Source organism: Triturus cristatus, chromosome 3_1, assembly GCF_964204655.1.
Source record: "Triturus cristatus chromosome 3_1, aTriCri1.1, whole genome shotgun sequence".
NCBI classification, from domain to species: Eukaryota; Metazoa; Chordata; class Amphibia; order Caudata; family Salamandridae; genus Triturus; species Triturus cristatus.
The window spans coordinates 658,218,743-658,235,999 of NC_140583.1; positions in this window are offsets into that span (position 1 = coordinate 658,218,743).

A 17,257-nucleotide genomic window follows, 5' to 3' on the forward strand; every position below is an offset into this window, starting at 1 on the left:
GCAGTTTTTCGTATAGAACCAGTGAACGAGAGGCCCAGTTTCATTCCTTGCATTGGGTAAATAGCAGGCCGGTGGGTGACTACTGATGTGAACCCCTCCAACCTTACCCCAGGACTGGAACAGCTGCAGGTAAGTGCACGTGTTATATCTGAGCCTGCTGACTGCACACTGCCAGCTCAGCACCCTAGTGTGCAGTGGATACCCACGTGCATGCAACACCAGTCAACCAACATCCCCAGCTGGTTAGACAGGAAGCATCCATTTTCTTGTTGGCTGTGCTTCTGGGTCCAAGATGGATGCTGGACAGGTGGGCGACGGGGAGGGGTTCATCTGAACCGTACCCAGGGCCCAGGATAGAACAAAGTGTCACAAGCTAACTTGGATGATGGGGATCTCTAGACATATCCGGGCAGACTCTACGGATAGAGCCAGATGGTGCAGTCAAAAGCTCGAAATTAAAAAAGGAAAACAGAAAGATGCAAACAACAAGTTTGCAAATCAAAAATTCTAACACGACAATTTAATTCCTCCCAAATAGTTGCATGACGGCACGAAACCCTCTCCAAAACGTTTTAACACGGACAACCTTGTCGTAAGAAGCAAATAGGCACACAGTATATGGCCAGCTGTGCAAACATGAACATAAGGCGTGGAAGCAGTTAGCTAACCAGACCGAAAAGAGAAAAACAAGCATTAAAAATGCAATAGGTCTCGCCTTTCATTAAGTTAAAGCCATTTGCTTTGCTATACAATACCATTAGCAAAGCAAATGGCTTTAACTTAATCAAAGGCGAGACCTATTGCATTTTCAATGCTTGTTTTATTGAAGTCACTCTATTTTTATCCAATTGTCACAGACCTCTTTGTCTTCGTTTTCGTTTATAGGTACAGTATTACAATGCTACCGTCAGTAGTTGTGAACAGTTCATTCTACAGATTTGGTTGAATGGTTGATGCAAGGCTGCAGCTTTGGCAAGGGCCTTCCCCTTCACAGTGAAACCTTTAAAGTATCCATGTATGTGGAGGATGGTCCTTGCCTTTTCGAACATTGGGTTTTCCCCGCTAGACGTTCTCTTCAGGGATGGCTGTTTACTGTTTGCTACTGTGTTCCAACAAGCCTCTTCATCATAGTAAAATGTTTCCTATAGCAGTTCACCAAGGTTGCCTTCCTTCAAGGCACTTTCCAGCTTCTTTTCAGCTCCTCTTCAAAGTATAGACTGTTCTATATAAGTTTCAGTTAAAAGCAACAACCCCTTCACCATCGAGCTGCACTTTAATGATCGCAACGGATTTACATTTTTAGAAACATGGAAGAGGCTTAAGAGGGTGTGATGGTATTGAAAAAGACCCCAGCATGGCTATGGGGAGGGTGCACCCCTGCCCGTTTATTTCCCCTAACGAGTTTATGATGCCTTTTTGATTTTGTTTGCCTTAACACGCAAAGTAATCATGCATGTGCGTCCAGACTACAGAGCTTTTCTCTTTAGTCTGAAGGGGCCCAACAAGTGCATCTCTCCTTTACTGAATGTGAACTCTCCTGTTTTTAATCCATCTATCACTCCCATGAGCAAGGGTCCTATGGTTGCATTCATGAATGGGTACCATCTGTATATGCAAGTGCATGCTCATGGTTTGTGTCTGCTGTTCATGATTGTGGTGGCCAGGGAGTCCATTTTGAGTCCCTGCACATGAGTGGCATGCAAGAGGAGGGTTGGAGAGAGCCTGTTATTGAATCCTCTCACACATAGATTGGCTTGTGCCCAGATTTTCATAAACAAGAGGGTAAACACTGTGGCTTGGTCTTTTTTGAAGGAGAACACAGAACCCAGGAAGAGCCTGAAACCAGTTCCAAAGCTGAACTTTGGAATTCATGATGTCTTTGCAAACATGTCACAGGTATGAGGAAGAAACCACCAATCTTTTTGCCAGGATTTTTCTACACTCTACATCTGAGGTCCTACTCCCGAAGGGACCAAGAGAGCTATTTAAACTCCAAGTTTAGTTGATGACTGCCGGCTTCTCTTGCAAGGTTCAGGGCTAGAAACCTGGAACATCTACATCCTGCTTGAGGGAGCTGCATTGCAACCACCTTGAAGGAAGTAGCCCACTGACTGCTGGAAAAAGGGATACTGAAAGTAACCCTGCATGAGAGGAAAGGATGTCTAGTAGAGCAGGGTGTGATTGAGGAGCGGGGCAGAGTGAGTTGAGCCATGGCCTGCTGTAGCACAGGGAAGTGTGCAGTTCCCCAAGAGGAAGCGGATTTACTCTGGCAGACTTTGGAGAGGTACTTCTTACCATTCTGGATGAATAGGCAGTCCCTCATCCAACTTAATCTTTCAGTGGCAAACAATAAATAACATATCCTTGAGCCAAATTAGCACTGCGATCGGCTCTGCCTCTGCTTGGCTCCCTCAATCCCGATCAACCAGAGACAGACTGTCATGCATCATCAAATCGTACTGGGACATGTGGAGTACTTCGCAACTCACCTGACACTAAAGTTTTTCAATATCTACATTAGCCTACTGATGTAGTGGCTCTTGCAATATCTGGTGTAATGTAACATATCTGCAAATGGCGTTAGGATACACATCTATCTGGAAATAAGTGGGGTAGTCCATCAAACAACGTTCAATGTCTCATTCCAATCTGGATATATATGGATGAAAGAAAAATATTCCTTTGTTTTGTATAAGACAAACCACCCATTTATCTTCCACAGTTTAAACATCTGAAATTAAAATCCTAGTTGTGAATGGCACTAAATGTAAATCCTGCCCATGCAAATGGCCTGTAATGCAGTAATCGATCTCATCGAAGTTGGTCTCTCACAATTGATCCCGAGATCAACATAATGGTAGTCCGTTTTTCAGCTTTTGATGCTAGGATGATCCTCCTGCACCACAGCACTCAATGTAGAGAGGAATTAAGCTGAGCCTTGGGAATTGTGTGGTTGGTTATTGCTACCCTGTGTATGCCAGATGGGCCACAAACTTCGCAGAGAAGGCACAATCAGGCAGACCGACTACGTCTTAAACCACAGAAGCATGCGAAAACTGCATTGAAAATAGACTTATCTGGCTCCCACTCTATTCAAGATTTTTTGTGTACTGTAAAGAGGGCCAAAGGCTTGGATTACTTTAAGAAACTGGCAGTTCCACTACAGCCGGAGTCTTGCTCCATAATTGCAGAAAATGTAGCTGTCCGGCAAGATTTCACCCGCGATCCTGCTGTGAGAACGGTAGCTACTGAAAAATACCGATGTTGGGATCATACCTTGCATTCGTCAGACAATTGCTTCTCCTCTGCTGCTCTCATTATCACAGCCCCCAATGGTCACTTCTAAAACATCAACCAGGTGAAACTGTAGAAATTTGGAGCGTACTTAAGATGAATTTTCCTAACGATCAACCCAGCACTCCAAGTGTTGAATGGAGTAACGAAAACAAAAGGCAGGCGATACAATGCATTAGCTGTAGAGGTCCCACCAAACTCTTCTTCAGATGACATTACACATAGCATACAAGGATTTAAGCGGCGAAGTTGTAATGCATTTTTGCACAAAAGCATTGTGTGATTTACAACCAACTGCACTGGGAGTGGTGGAGTGAGTTTAAACAGTGCCAGACTGCAATGCTCGAATACCAGTGTGGCTAGGAAAATATACATTAAATCCACAGACTTGTAAGTAAAATCACTCAAGTAAAAGGCTTGGATTAGGTTACAGATGGTAAAGACGAGGACATCGAATTTGTTTTGTAAATGAGTTACCCATGTCTTTTGCATGTATATATCAATGCTAAATGTTTAGACGTTGCTTTATCATTTCTGTCACCAGCACATCTGCCGGTAGAAACCTGTAGGATGAACTGATTCTGCACAATATTTAGCAGATGTAGGTGCCCTGTCCCCCAAAGATAAGCTGTCACTGTATCTCAGGCAAGCCTGCTCCTCACTATGGACCATAGCAATGCTGCCTGACAGGGTGCGACAGGACAAACGAGCCCAGCATAAGGTCTCAGGACTGTTAGTGGAATTCACTGTAAAGGATGCTAACAGCTGTCCTTCCCAGGGGCTCCGCGGTCCCAGTCGCGGTGCTGGCAAAGTGCTGCTACTGCTAGTGACATGGAGACAGTCACAGAAAAACATGACATCTGCAACCCGGGTTTCAAAATGTACAGAAAAGATGACTTCAAACTCTTCTTCAGCATGGACAAATTCGGGCTGGATATCGGTGACTGGGGCGGGAACGGAAGACAGAAAAAAAATGGAAAAAAGCGAAATTCATCGCGATCACGGTGAAAGCGAAAGTGATCGCGATCGCGATGATGCGCTCTGTGCTCAGTATGCGAGGGATGCGCGCGCAGCAGCGTTGATTGCCGAGGTGGAGCGAGGCGCGCGCGCTTGTGCGCGTAACCGAAAGCTGGTGGCCGGCAACAGCCTTTGGAAGCATTTCCAAAAGCCACTGACTAAATGTCTCGCAGTGCAGCGCATGCGCTGACTCAGCGAGACCTAACAAAGGGAAGAAACGTCTGATGAGGTGGATGCAAAAGAGGAAGAAATAGTGACTTGTGGGCTCTTCCTTTCAAAGCACCCCTCACCCCTGGGCCCTGCAGCAGTACCCATGGCGGGTGCTGTCATTTACTACTGGTATCCCAGTGCCCCATGTTGGATGGCCAAGTTACTCTTACATTTGACTATCCCAGATATCAAATGCACATGCACGCACACACACACACGCGCGTGCGCACACACACGCCACAAACACCAACCTACACACCCCTCATCAACATATGCAGAGGTAGTCATATTTATATCACACTACTATATTTTTCAAAAGTTGTAATTTTAAATGATTTTACAAAATACAACTTGTTTTGATTTGCCATGACACAAGGGATACTCTGCTGAATTCCAACCTTAACACAGGCTGAATCTCTATTAGGCTTTCTCCAAGTTATAAAAGGACCAAAAAGCACCCTCATCAGTGCAAGAACTACATAAAATAAACACAACATAAATGAATTATTCTTTGACATGAAGCTAGACTGGCCATTCAAATCAACTCAAATCGATCTTTATTCGGTCCCAGTCACAACCATAAAAGATAAAAGCACAGAGCAAATACATTTTAATACAATATCATAAATGAATACCATTAAAAATTGAATAAGATCATGTTTAGAACAGTGTACAGTAAGACATATCCAGAAAATATCAGTCTGGTCTCGATTGTCTTGACCTCAAAGCTGCCAGAAGAATGGAGGTTACTGCAAAGAGGGTGTAATCGCTTGGCAAAAGCTGCAGATGCATGAGCGCAACGTGGGCTTGCGTACAATTCAAATCTTTCAGGAGGGGCTGCAGGAACTGCTTCCTGGGCCGGCTAAAATATTTACATAAAAGCACGAAATGCAGGGTGTCCTGTGGAGACCTACGGTCGCAGCCACAGGTCCCTCTCATACTTGATTGAGACCAGCCAAATGGGGTGGCCAAAAGATGGTGAAGCTCATTAAACATGAAACGGGCCACCAAGAACTTGTCCCTTTCACTAGTAAGGAGAGAAAGGTAACTCTCCATACCTGCATTGTTTTCATCAGTAAATGCCCCCTCCCTGCATGCTTCGCTTTTTCATTGAGAAAGGGCATACTTAAAGAACAGACCCTTTACATACCTAAGCTCACAAGAACTCAGAGTCATAGTTGTAGAAGATATCTGTCCTACCTAAACTAGTGAAAGACACCTTTACGTAAGAGATCCAGGGGATTTGATGAGCGTTGTCAAGTGACAAATTGTCGGTCAAAATCAGATGATTTAGCTGGGCACCCTCCCTAGACCATATCTTAACCCAACAGAACAGAGGCTTTCGACCACCAAGTCAGCAATGTATTTGATGCCCAGCTCTTCATGTACAGAAAAGGAAGGAGTGCTCTGGAGCACCCTCATGATCCACCTTAAAAACTTGTTTTGTGCAAGCTGTATCTTATGCATGGGAGTGTACCCCCACACTTCACTTCCATATAAAACATTGGCAAGACATTTAGAGTGATAAAGTTTTATTAGCACACTTGGCGACCAAGAGTCAAAGTCTCTGAGCATAGTTAGCTAAGGCGCCAATTGACTTTTTCATCTTCCACAGCTTTCCCTATACCAAAGGCTTCCAATTCAATTTAGCATCAAACAACATTCCCAGGTAAGAGAAAACAGGGACAGTTGCCAGTGCGTGGCTCCCTTCCTTAAAAGTTTTGGACCTAGCTGACAGAGGGCCAACTTCCAGAAGGCAAGATTTTGTGAAGTTGACCGTCAGGTCCCATATGCCCATCCAGACAAACCAGTCTATTAAAACCTGCAAGATCACTCCTGTGCGGGCCACAAGCACTGCATCATCTGTGTAGAGTAAGACTGGCAATAAATTCGCACCTACTCTAGGGCTGTCAGACTGTACTGAAGAAAGAGCATGTTCCAAAGCAAGGTGAACAAGAAAGGCGCAAGTATGCACCCTTGAGGAACACCACTTACACAATTAAAACTGCCCTGTAAGGCCCACCCCCGTTACTATCTAGCTGCTGCTGTGGTGTGAGTGTGGATGTTCCTTAATAGGGTTACAATATCCAGGTCAGCGCCCAAAGAGGGGAGCACGTCCCAAAGCTTCTCTCGATTTACCCTATCAAAAGCAGACGTAAGGTCTATGAATGCTAAAATCAATACTCCAGGCTGGGCCACAGTATATTTATCAACTATTAAATAGATGTTTAGTCAAATAGCCAATGAAGGAGCCACAACCTTGTATAAAGCAATACCACCAGTATTTAAAATTATCGCAAGAAACTATCCAATAAAATGTCCAGAGGATTTGCAATAGTGCATAAGAAGTCCCTTCACACTTTGCTTCAACATCATTTCTTGTCATATGAATGTGAGGATCTCTTAGTCAAACAATCTCAGCCATAATAATAAAATGTGCTTCTTGCTAACTTACCACCCCCCTTCTCAGAGAACCTCCTTTGCTACAGCTTTCTGCGGCTACTTGTTCACTCTTACTCGAGTCACTGTGTTCTCATAATTTTGTCAATTTCAAAACATAACTAAACAAGCATTGGCATAGCCAATAGGTCTCGCCTTTGGGACCTTATAAGTGTTTAGCCATGCAACAGTTGCATAACTAAACACTTATAAGGTCCCAAAAGTGAGACCTATTGGCTATGCCAAGCGGCCGTGCGGCCGCGAAAGTGAAAGTAATCGCGGTAAAAGTGGCGCGCGTGCCCACGCACATGCACTGTAGCTCTAGGATGGCCTGGTAGCACTTTTTGGAGCCCTCTCAATAAGTCTCGCCAGACCAGCGCATGCGCTGGGTCAGGCGAGACCTAAAAACACAGATATACCAGCAACTTGAAGCCCAAGTTTAGGGCTTCAACCACCATAAGTCACACATCTCGTCCCAGATACAGTCCACTTTCCCAGACATGCCCAGGAGGAATTTTGTTTAATAGCTTAAACATACCTACTTTCAAACCACTTGCCATAAATGATGTAACCATCTTTCCATGCCTTTTAACATAATTTTATTGAAACGCCACTGCACCAAATGGCCCTTTTTCACCAGATTGTAATACTGTACTTGAAATGGTCGTAACTTGGACACTCTAGAGATAATCTTTACCAGCTCAGTGCCAGACCCTGTAAACTTCAGCTGCCTGGCGTCAGCAATCTTAAAAGTTAATCAATTTCTCTTAAAAGCATTTAACACAATTATCCCACAGCACACATGTCAACATTCAACTCACACTCAATCAGCCAAATCTTTAACAAAGGAAAACTCACCCCTCAAAGCCATCAACAGAACACTTAGATGCAGGCAGAAAAAAAATCAAGCCAAGACAAAAATATTGATGCACACACCAATTACACATCGAAAGAGCAACCATCAGAACCAATCAAAAGTAAGATTACTCCTTATGCCTCCATTTGTATTATAGCACAACTAATGGACACTTAATGGATCCATGCCTCTGGCAAATTTGAAAGAAATCCTTGGTATTAGATCCATCATAAAAGCTCCACAGATGACAATGCTTCCCTCACAATTGGTACTATCTTGAATGATATAAATTGTGGTTTCATCAAACCTCTTGTGTAGGAAATCCACCTTTTCTGCGTGGTCATACCAGATTGTTTGCCTTTTACTGGACCCTATATTTTTCATGGCTTTTGAACTCTGTTCACTTTACCCTTGCTATATAGTGATAAAGTACCTGTGCTCCCCCTTTCAAAATAGTCAGATCTGCATATTCTTAATTGGTATATTTAACTCACCTATATGCCCCTAGTACATGGTACAAGGTGTACCCAGGGCCTGTAAGTTAAATGTCATTAGTGGACTGTAGCACCTAATATGCCACCCACTGCAGTGGCAGTGCAAACATGGCTTCAGGCCTACCACTGTAGCCTTACTGTAACAATGAAAAATGCGCACTGCGACCTGTGAAAGTAAATCCTTTTGACAGGTAAAACCTTACTTTTAAATAATAGTAAGCCATCACTAAGCACCTCTTGTAGCCCACAAGGCTGGTTGCATGGAATTTAAAAGTAGCACATGTAGAAATTTGATGGTAACATGTCCTTACAGTGACTTTCACCCTAAAGTTTTTTTCACTGTGGCAGGCCTAGCTGTCCTATGTAGAAAACCAGAGTACAGATTAAAATAGTGGTACTATATCTCAGGAATGGGACAGCTAGAAAAATAATTAAACAACTATTTTTAATTGTTAATACATCTCTAATTCAATTGTAAAGTTGTCTTTCTAGTTAATATTAAGGAAAAGTAACTTTTAGAAATGTATCTTTTCCCTGCCTGAAGTTTCTGAAGGCTAATTAGCATTGGCTCTCTAGCTTCTCCTAGCCAGCAAATAGCCTTGAATCAATGTGACTAAGTGTGAAATATCCCAGGAGCAAACAATTGGCTGTCTTGAAAGAGCAGACATGACTCCTCTGAATATGCAGGTTGGGGGCTGTGGGAATCTTTTTCGATGCTATAGTGTCAAATCCTGATCAAGTTTCAAATGTAGCTTTACAGGTCTGCCTGGTTCTTATATAAGAATTGGAAGACACTTGAAGCGGGAAAGAACAAGATGGCAATACAATTCTTGTAGATCGACTGTCCGGTTGCTTAAGAACTCTGCTTTTGTCCTACTAGACATCTGTTTCTGGCTTTGCATATAATCTATGGGGCACACTTGAAAGGGGAGAGAACAGGATGCCAAGACACATGCTTCTGTCAGAGAATATTGTGGAAAACAACATCACCAAAATATGATCAAAATAATATTGATTACAAAAATATCGCCATCAAATACTTAACAAAACCCCCCACAAATATCGATGACAAAAATATCGCAGTTGAAAGTATCTAAATGCAATGATAGCAAGCACACCAATATCGAAACACAAAATATCGTCTACTATTGAAATGTTTTGAAAATATACAAAATATCAAAACACATATCAACCTCAATAATATCACGAAAAATAAAAAAAATAATGTTCTAAACCATGAACTACTTTTCTTTAACGGAAATAAATAAAATAAATATAAAACATAACAATTAGTAAAAAAACTACACAAAAAATAATAACAAATTAAAACAAATCTAAAATTATTCACATACGTAACTGTTGGAACCGGCACTGTCTGGATGGCCAAAGGGATGCCCCAGCCAGGCAGAAGGCATCGTCCCATCAAGGGCAGGCGATTATACACACTACACAATCCGTGCTCACCTTTAGGTAGCTTGGTACTGAGCAGTCAGGCATCCTTTAGAAGCAATGTTTAAATCAAGAGCTCATCATGCGCACACAATAAATGTTCCGCACAACACAAAACAGAGACTTCACACTTGATGTCGAGAACTGCTGTTTAAATTCAACACACACATTAAACAATGCAACATGAATTTCATAGAATCTGGGGCATAAATCGCACTTGTCAATCTTATTAGTAGTATTAGGCCCCGTCCGTGTTGATCAGTTCTCGATAATATGCACACATGGGGAAAAGTCTTATTCTAATCCCCACACAGCACCCTTATGCAGTGAGGCACGTTGTCAGCCCCTGGCCCACCCTCACAATCCTAATAATGCTATAGGGTGCACCCAGGGCTACAACAAAATAACTAATATGTACATACACAGAAGTATAACACTTTTAGCAGCACCGTGGGACAAGGCCACACGGGTAATCCCACTGATGATAGGTAAAGTGCTTTTGGGACAAGAACAACGTATAAACCACCACCGGAGACTAGTGTCATGAAGCACAGGTGGTCCAAAGACGGTCACTCCCGCACTCTTATAGTCACTTTACACCGATACGCAATGCGACAGGTATCAGCTCAGTTCGTATGGCACTTTCACACACATAAGCAACCTACACCCTAATGTGGTGTCATACCAAACAGGTCAATATTTAACACTCCGCAGACCCCGTGGCTCCAAGCCTCCCGCCACGCTACATTTCTTGTTCCCAGACACCCCGGATCGAAGTTCACTAGCCCCTCCCTCTGAATAGGGAATAACACACAGGGGAGCCTCTTTGCTTGAGGAGGCACCTGGTCGGTTACACATTGATCCAGGCTGTGCCCTGACAATCTGGGCATGGGGTCTGGTGCATGACAAGATGAGTTTCACCAGGCACTTCAGGTTACATGAAGTAGAACTGCAATTCTGTACCTCGCTGGAAATGAGGCACTATGTCCGGCCCACCTTGATGTCGGTTGCACCAGACGATTCCATCACGCACACAGGCGTAAGTTCCGCAAAGCCTCACAAGATAGAATGAGACCCTGGATGGATGCCTCCCCCTCCTCCAAGTGTCACAACCTGTGAATCAGACACCACATGCAATGAGCATGCAGTCAGCATGGGGCATAAGAGAAATGCGGAACAGTTGACGAAGCAGGCCACTTTGGATGTCGCAACCGACGAATCCACTCACCATCAACAAGATGCTTATGCGTGCGGAGCTCCCTGCAGTACAGTAACCACTGTGCTGCAGATGTGGACAACTTCTTGAGCCAGCAGTAGGCACTCCGGTCTCCAGGCACAACTCTCTAGTTACAAGCTCACATTGCGCTGACTAGCTTTCAGAAGGTAGTGTGAACACTTAGAGGGCATCGCCCTCCAGATGTCACTGGCAGATTATTTGGGCCCCTCGTAGGAGATCTTTGATATCCCTGAGACCTCTGAGAGCACAGGAGATTAGCAAACTGGTCCTTGAGGACCCACTTCAGGGCACCACACGTCAGCAGGTCATCGCCCCAGACCAGCCACTATTCCATGGGGTCCTTTCCAAGGGCAGTTATCCTCCATGTGCATGACAGAGTCCTCTGGCAATGTGCACCATGCAGACAAGGTTCTCTGGTCCTGCATCCTCACAAGCAAATCTCTCCTCTTGGTGTGGTGGCACTGGGTAGTTATACCTCATTGAGCCTTAAAATTTTGGGAAACATCCAAAGGGTATTCGTTTGAACCACAGATGTGTTCCCGAAATTTCCGTCCTGTCTACCATGAGGCAGTGGAATGTAGATCTATATATTTATGGGGGCTCTAGCCCCAGAGGCCAGGTGTCACAATCTCTGCCCCCCCCCATATATTCCGCCACACCCGCAAATGGCAGAGGTCGGCTATCTCAATTGTATGCCTAATGGTTTATGGTGGTCGCTGGAGAATGCCCAGATGCCAAGATGTGCTCCCCCGGCCTCCGCTGTTGACCAGCACCAAAAACCATGGAACACAAAGAATTTGATGTGGAGAAATGTCCACTTTCCATAAGTGGCATTTCAATGTAGGACATGCCAAGCCCACTGTCATCACTGGAACCGGTTTGTCCTAGCAATTCCATTAATAGGAAACATCATGAGGCTGCGCCACTGCAATCTATTATTGCAGCTTGAAAAATATGCGACCTCTTCCCCCTGGTAACTTAAGTTAAGAGTAAGCTTTCTCGGTAGGGGAGGCCTCGTGGGCCTTCCTTACTACCTGGGCAGCAAATACCCATGGGTGCTTGGCCTTCCCTTCACCTCCCATCCTAGTGGAGGCAAAAGGTCTCCTCCAAATGGACTGTATTTGCTGTGGGCCAGCCGGAGTCCACAAGTTAGGGCGCTCTCACGGACCTGCTGTTGCAGGTCAGACACATGCTTAAACTCGCGGTCTGTGCGAGTGTGCACATGAGCCTGAAACAGCAGGTAGGACACGTGTGTAAACCACACCAGCAGTGTAAGTGTACACACAAGCTGCAATGGCAGGCTTGACCTACATTTACAAACATTATATCCAAATCACTTTCTAACATGTGTTGGAAGGATGTGTGCTCTTTCCCACTGCAGTACAGTGGAAAAGGGCCCAGAGGCTTAGGGCTTCACCCGAGAACAAGCAAAGAGTAAAAGGAAAAAGGAAAAAGTTAGGGAAAAGCTATCTGACAAGTATCAGGTCCAAGAGGTGTCCCTGAGCTGAAATTGGGGGAGGGGTTCTACTCAGCTTCCAGGTAGTCCACTTCACTAAGGCGGGAAAACCTAGATAGGCCTTCAGCGTTGGAGTGGTCGACCCCGGTTGATGCTCCACCCTAAAGTCCATCTCTTGTAAGGAAATGGACCACCTCAACAGTTTTGGATTCTCGCCCCTCAATTGCATTAGCTATCGAAGGGGTCGGTGGTCCATTTGAAACAAGAAGTGTGTGCCAAACCAATATGTCTTGAACTTCTTCAGGGCTCAAACCACGGCAAAAGCATCTCTTTCTATCGCACTCCACCGTTGCTCCCTGGGTAGTAACCTCCGGGAAATGAAGGCTACTGGTTGTTTTAGCCCCTCTTCATCCAGCTGGGAGACTACTACCCCTATCCCTTGCTCAGGGACTTTTGCCTGGGTCCCAGAGTTCCCACCCATATAGTCCACACAGAACCTTGGTTCAGGTGTGGTGTCCAGCAGAACAGCTTCTGACACCAGTCCCACTAGACTGCACCAGGGGCTGCTAGAGAGCTCGATGACCCCCACTCTAACATTTTAGACACTCCCGCCTAAATGTTAGATTTCATCTTATCCGTCAACCTGTAAGATTTATTCTTGACAGGGAGGTCGGCGCCTGTGTCCACATCATGGGTAGACATGTGGGGGATCCCGCGATCTGAGAGAACAGCCCTCTGTGGCAGTCCCTCCTCTGGTAAGGAGTCAGTGTGGGGGACAGGTTGACCCCATCCCCAACCCTGCCCATCTCCTTAGAGTCCAGGAGGTCAGGGAGAGACTCCCTCTCCTCTTCCTTATCAGTCACCTTTTGCATGGCAATCCCAGACACCTCCATGTGTGACTTGAGGTGCTTGACGTGCAGTACCTGACGAGGCGGTCTGGGGGTCATGAGGTCCACCTGGTAAGTGGTTCCCGCCTACCTCACAGTCACCTCAGAAGGCCCAATCTGGGAAGAGATTTTGTCCTGACCCCAATGTCATGCCCATGGAAGGTCATGGACCAATTCCCACAGAAGGGACCTATAACACTGGAAGACTACTCATGCCCCACGGGCCCCCTGGCCAGGAGTTTTAGACTCCCAGCCCAGCAGATTGTCCTTCCAGCAAAGGTGATGAGTCCGGCATTCATCACCAGCTGCTTGAGATTGGGCTTGCTGCCTCAGTCCCTCAAGGTTGGGGCACTCTCTCCATGCCCTACAGAACCCTTCCCTGGTGGGGCCTCTGTCCACATTGAGTTTCCTCTGTCCTCGTCCTCTTTCCCTCTTAGCAGGGGGCTGGCCTTTGTTCCAGGCTCCAGCCCCTTTTGGCTCCCTTCTTGGGCAGCCATGGACCGTGTGCTAGCACAGATCAAGTCGGGTAAACCCAACATTTCCACATGAGCCTAGAGCTCGACTTCCTTCCGGCTAGGGTGCTCCAGGTCGTCACCCAACAAACAAGCCACTGGCATGGCGGGACCCACAGTGACCTTCAGCAGACCTGACACCACCCTCCAGCTAAATGGCACCAGGGCCACCGGGAAACAACCCTCTCTGTTGTCAGTCATCACCACCTGGTGGATGACTTGGAGAATTATCTGCTCTGGACAGACCAGCTGACTCCTTATCATAGTCATGCTGGCCCATGTATCTCTCAGAGACACTACCCTCTGCCCATTGATGGTGACCCCTTGCCTATACTTTGCAGTATTCTTACACACCTGGATCCGGGGAACCATCTCACTGTCACCCAGGTACACTAGGGCAACACAACTAAACTTCCCCCTCACGTGGGGCCATCTCCTCCCCCATTACTGTGCTGGCCACCCCTAGATCCTTTCCTCCAGCGGTTGGAGTCCCTTGTTTTGGACACTTGGGATCTCACTTGCAGTGTCCCTACTCATAACATTCATAGCACTTAGGGGTAAGTGGCGCCATATCCTTGTACAGGTGAGTTTTCTTTAGGGGGCCGGTGCGGGGGTTCAGGCCTGACCCTTTCCACAGGCAGTGTTTTTGAGGTGTGCCCGATGACTCCTTTTTGTCACTTCCCCTTATTTTGATGGGGGCCCTGGCCCATCTTTTGGGGGTCCCCCAAGCTATCTTTTTGGACACTCAGATGCTTGCCCAGAGGTCTGCTTCCTCAGAAAGCTTTCAGCAATCCTCCAGCTTGCTGTCAATCAGCTGTTGGTGCAGATCGGTAAAGCAGGTTTCAAGGAGGTGCTCCCTCAGAACCAAGTTATACAATCCTGCATAATATTTACCCTTACTGCCCAACACCCAACCCTTTAGTGCCTTACCTGCATAGTCTAGGAAGTCTACCCAATTTTGGCTGACTAGCTTGTGGCTGGCCCTGAACCGCTGCCTGTATTTCTTCAGGGTATAACTACAATGGGGTAACCCTGTGTCCCTCAGAACCTGGTTACATATACAGAAAGCTACAGTGGTTCCGTCAGGTAGGAATAATCACTTTATAGAAGAAGAACAAATCAACAGATAAACAAATTATTAAGCCTGGGCGTAGTGGGCGTAGTGAGGCTACGTGGAGCATTACAGAATGGGGGCAAATCTACGCCCACCCACACACTCCGCGTAGCCGCACTTCGCACCACCCGCCTCCCTCCCGCCCTCATTTTAAAATTACTTAGAACCTTACAAATAAAGAAAATTACTTACCTGAGCTGCCGCGTCCCGGGGCTCCATCTTCCTGCTTCCTGGCTAGTTTCTTCCTCACGAATGTGCATGCGCCGTGGCGTGTGCGTAGTCTGCCTGCTACGCTTACTTTGCGAAGCGCGAAGTAGGCAGCACTACGCACACTCCGCGGGCGGAGCGGAGCACTGCGCCCACCCTTACAAATTATACAAAATCAAATAATGATATCAAACAGATTTTTAGAAAATAGCATGCGTATTTAGTGCAGTTGGAACACAAAAACAAAGACACTGGCTAGTAGGTGTTTGCAAGATTATTATTTTATAAGATTTGAGGCTTTCAAAAGTATTTACAAAGAATGTGTAGTAAGGACTCCCTTAATACGTACATACATTGTTAAGTTAGCATAACCACGTTAGAGGTTAGAAAGCCATCTTGCTGCTTTTGCGCACGACACTGCGTTCACATGTTATTGCTTAAACAAACTGCTGACTCGAGTTTTGCCTCACACGAGAGCAATCTGTTGTTACCATCCCGAGCTCTGCGCAGCGACCTTGGTCTGCACACGATGTGACAAACAGTCTGAGTTGTTAGACAATGCATGTTTTCCACTCTAGGTTGATCGACCCACTATTTAGCCATAACACACGAGCAGCTGCAAATACCTGAAAGTTGGTGCTTTTAATATCACAGACATCATGTTTATTATTCAGACCGAAGACGAGCCTTCCTGCGAGAAGACTCCTGATGCTCCTGTGATGTGATTTCACTAAGCTGATCTTTGAGGTATGGGGTCCCCTATTCAAGCCTAAGAGACCTTCTATTAGTCTAATAATAATATTAGCTTCGTAGTAAAGGGAAGGTGGTAGTATCCACCGTCATTATAACATGATCACCCCTTTTATATTCTATGGTATTGTAACGATGTTGATGGTTTTGATTTTAATCATTTGTCTGCTTGTATTAGCCAAAGTACTGCAACTTAGGACACGTGGTCTATAAAAATAAACTCTTTTTATTTACACCGTGTCTCTGTTGATTATTGTTGTGGACTGATGTGAGAATAATATACGAACAGGTATTTCCGATTCCCACCATTACTGAGAGTATACTGAGTCGCTTGTTCTGGGTTGTCTTTTCATTGGGACCGCCGAGCTAAATCTCGGATAACGAATGGGACACTTATGCTAGCCGGATACTGGGTTCTGGGTTCTGAGGTGAGTTTCTGGTACACCACAATTCACTGAGGTCCTGGGGTTCTACGCATAGTTCTGTGTATAAGCAGAATCCCTGCAACATGGCGCACCTAACGTTTGGTCTATGAGTTGAAACGCCTTAGTAGTGCTTGTATTAGTCCACAACACCCTCATTCTTGTTTCCGGATAACAAGTCTGACGGATTTAAACCTACCTAGTTCTATTGATATAGGTTCCTTCAAGCTTGATCATTAAAAAGGTTATTGAACCCTTGTGCTACTGATAGCTTCGAGTGTGTGTTGTCCTAATGTCGGTGGATATTGCGGCGCATAGCCGTGCAGCTCTGAAACGTCATTTGACGCAGTATGGGGTGCCGGACACTGGTATGAACGTCATCTTTGTGGTGGGAGCCGATGCGGCTCATCCCTATGAGTTGTTCTACTCTTGGGTGACGATTCCGGCGGTAAGTGAGGATGATAATACCTTTCATTCTTACACTGCCGCTGCCGTGCCAGCGAACTATACGCCGTATAGGACACAAGAAATACCAATATCTGCTTGGCAGCATCTTATTTGGGTTAATGGCGCCCTTCCCCATGTGGTTATACCGCCAAGAATGGGCCCTTTATCAATTGCAGGGGCCACTTGGCCGGTACTAGCCGGATTTACGCCTCATCCCCGTTACCTCACGGTGACGGTGGCTGAGTTGCGTGTACTACACACTGCCCTTATTACGGTATATAGGGCGTTAGTGCAGTACGTGTCGCGCAATGTGCAGGCGGGGGCACCTGCTGTTGCGGGGCAGCCTACTGACCACCACGCGGTGGTCATTAGTCCTGTTATGGTTAATTCTGTTATGGGCAAGCGCCCCCAAACTAGGGATGATTTCCCCTTTTGGCTTGCTGAAAAATTTGACCAAATAGAAGCG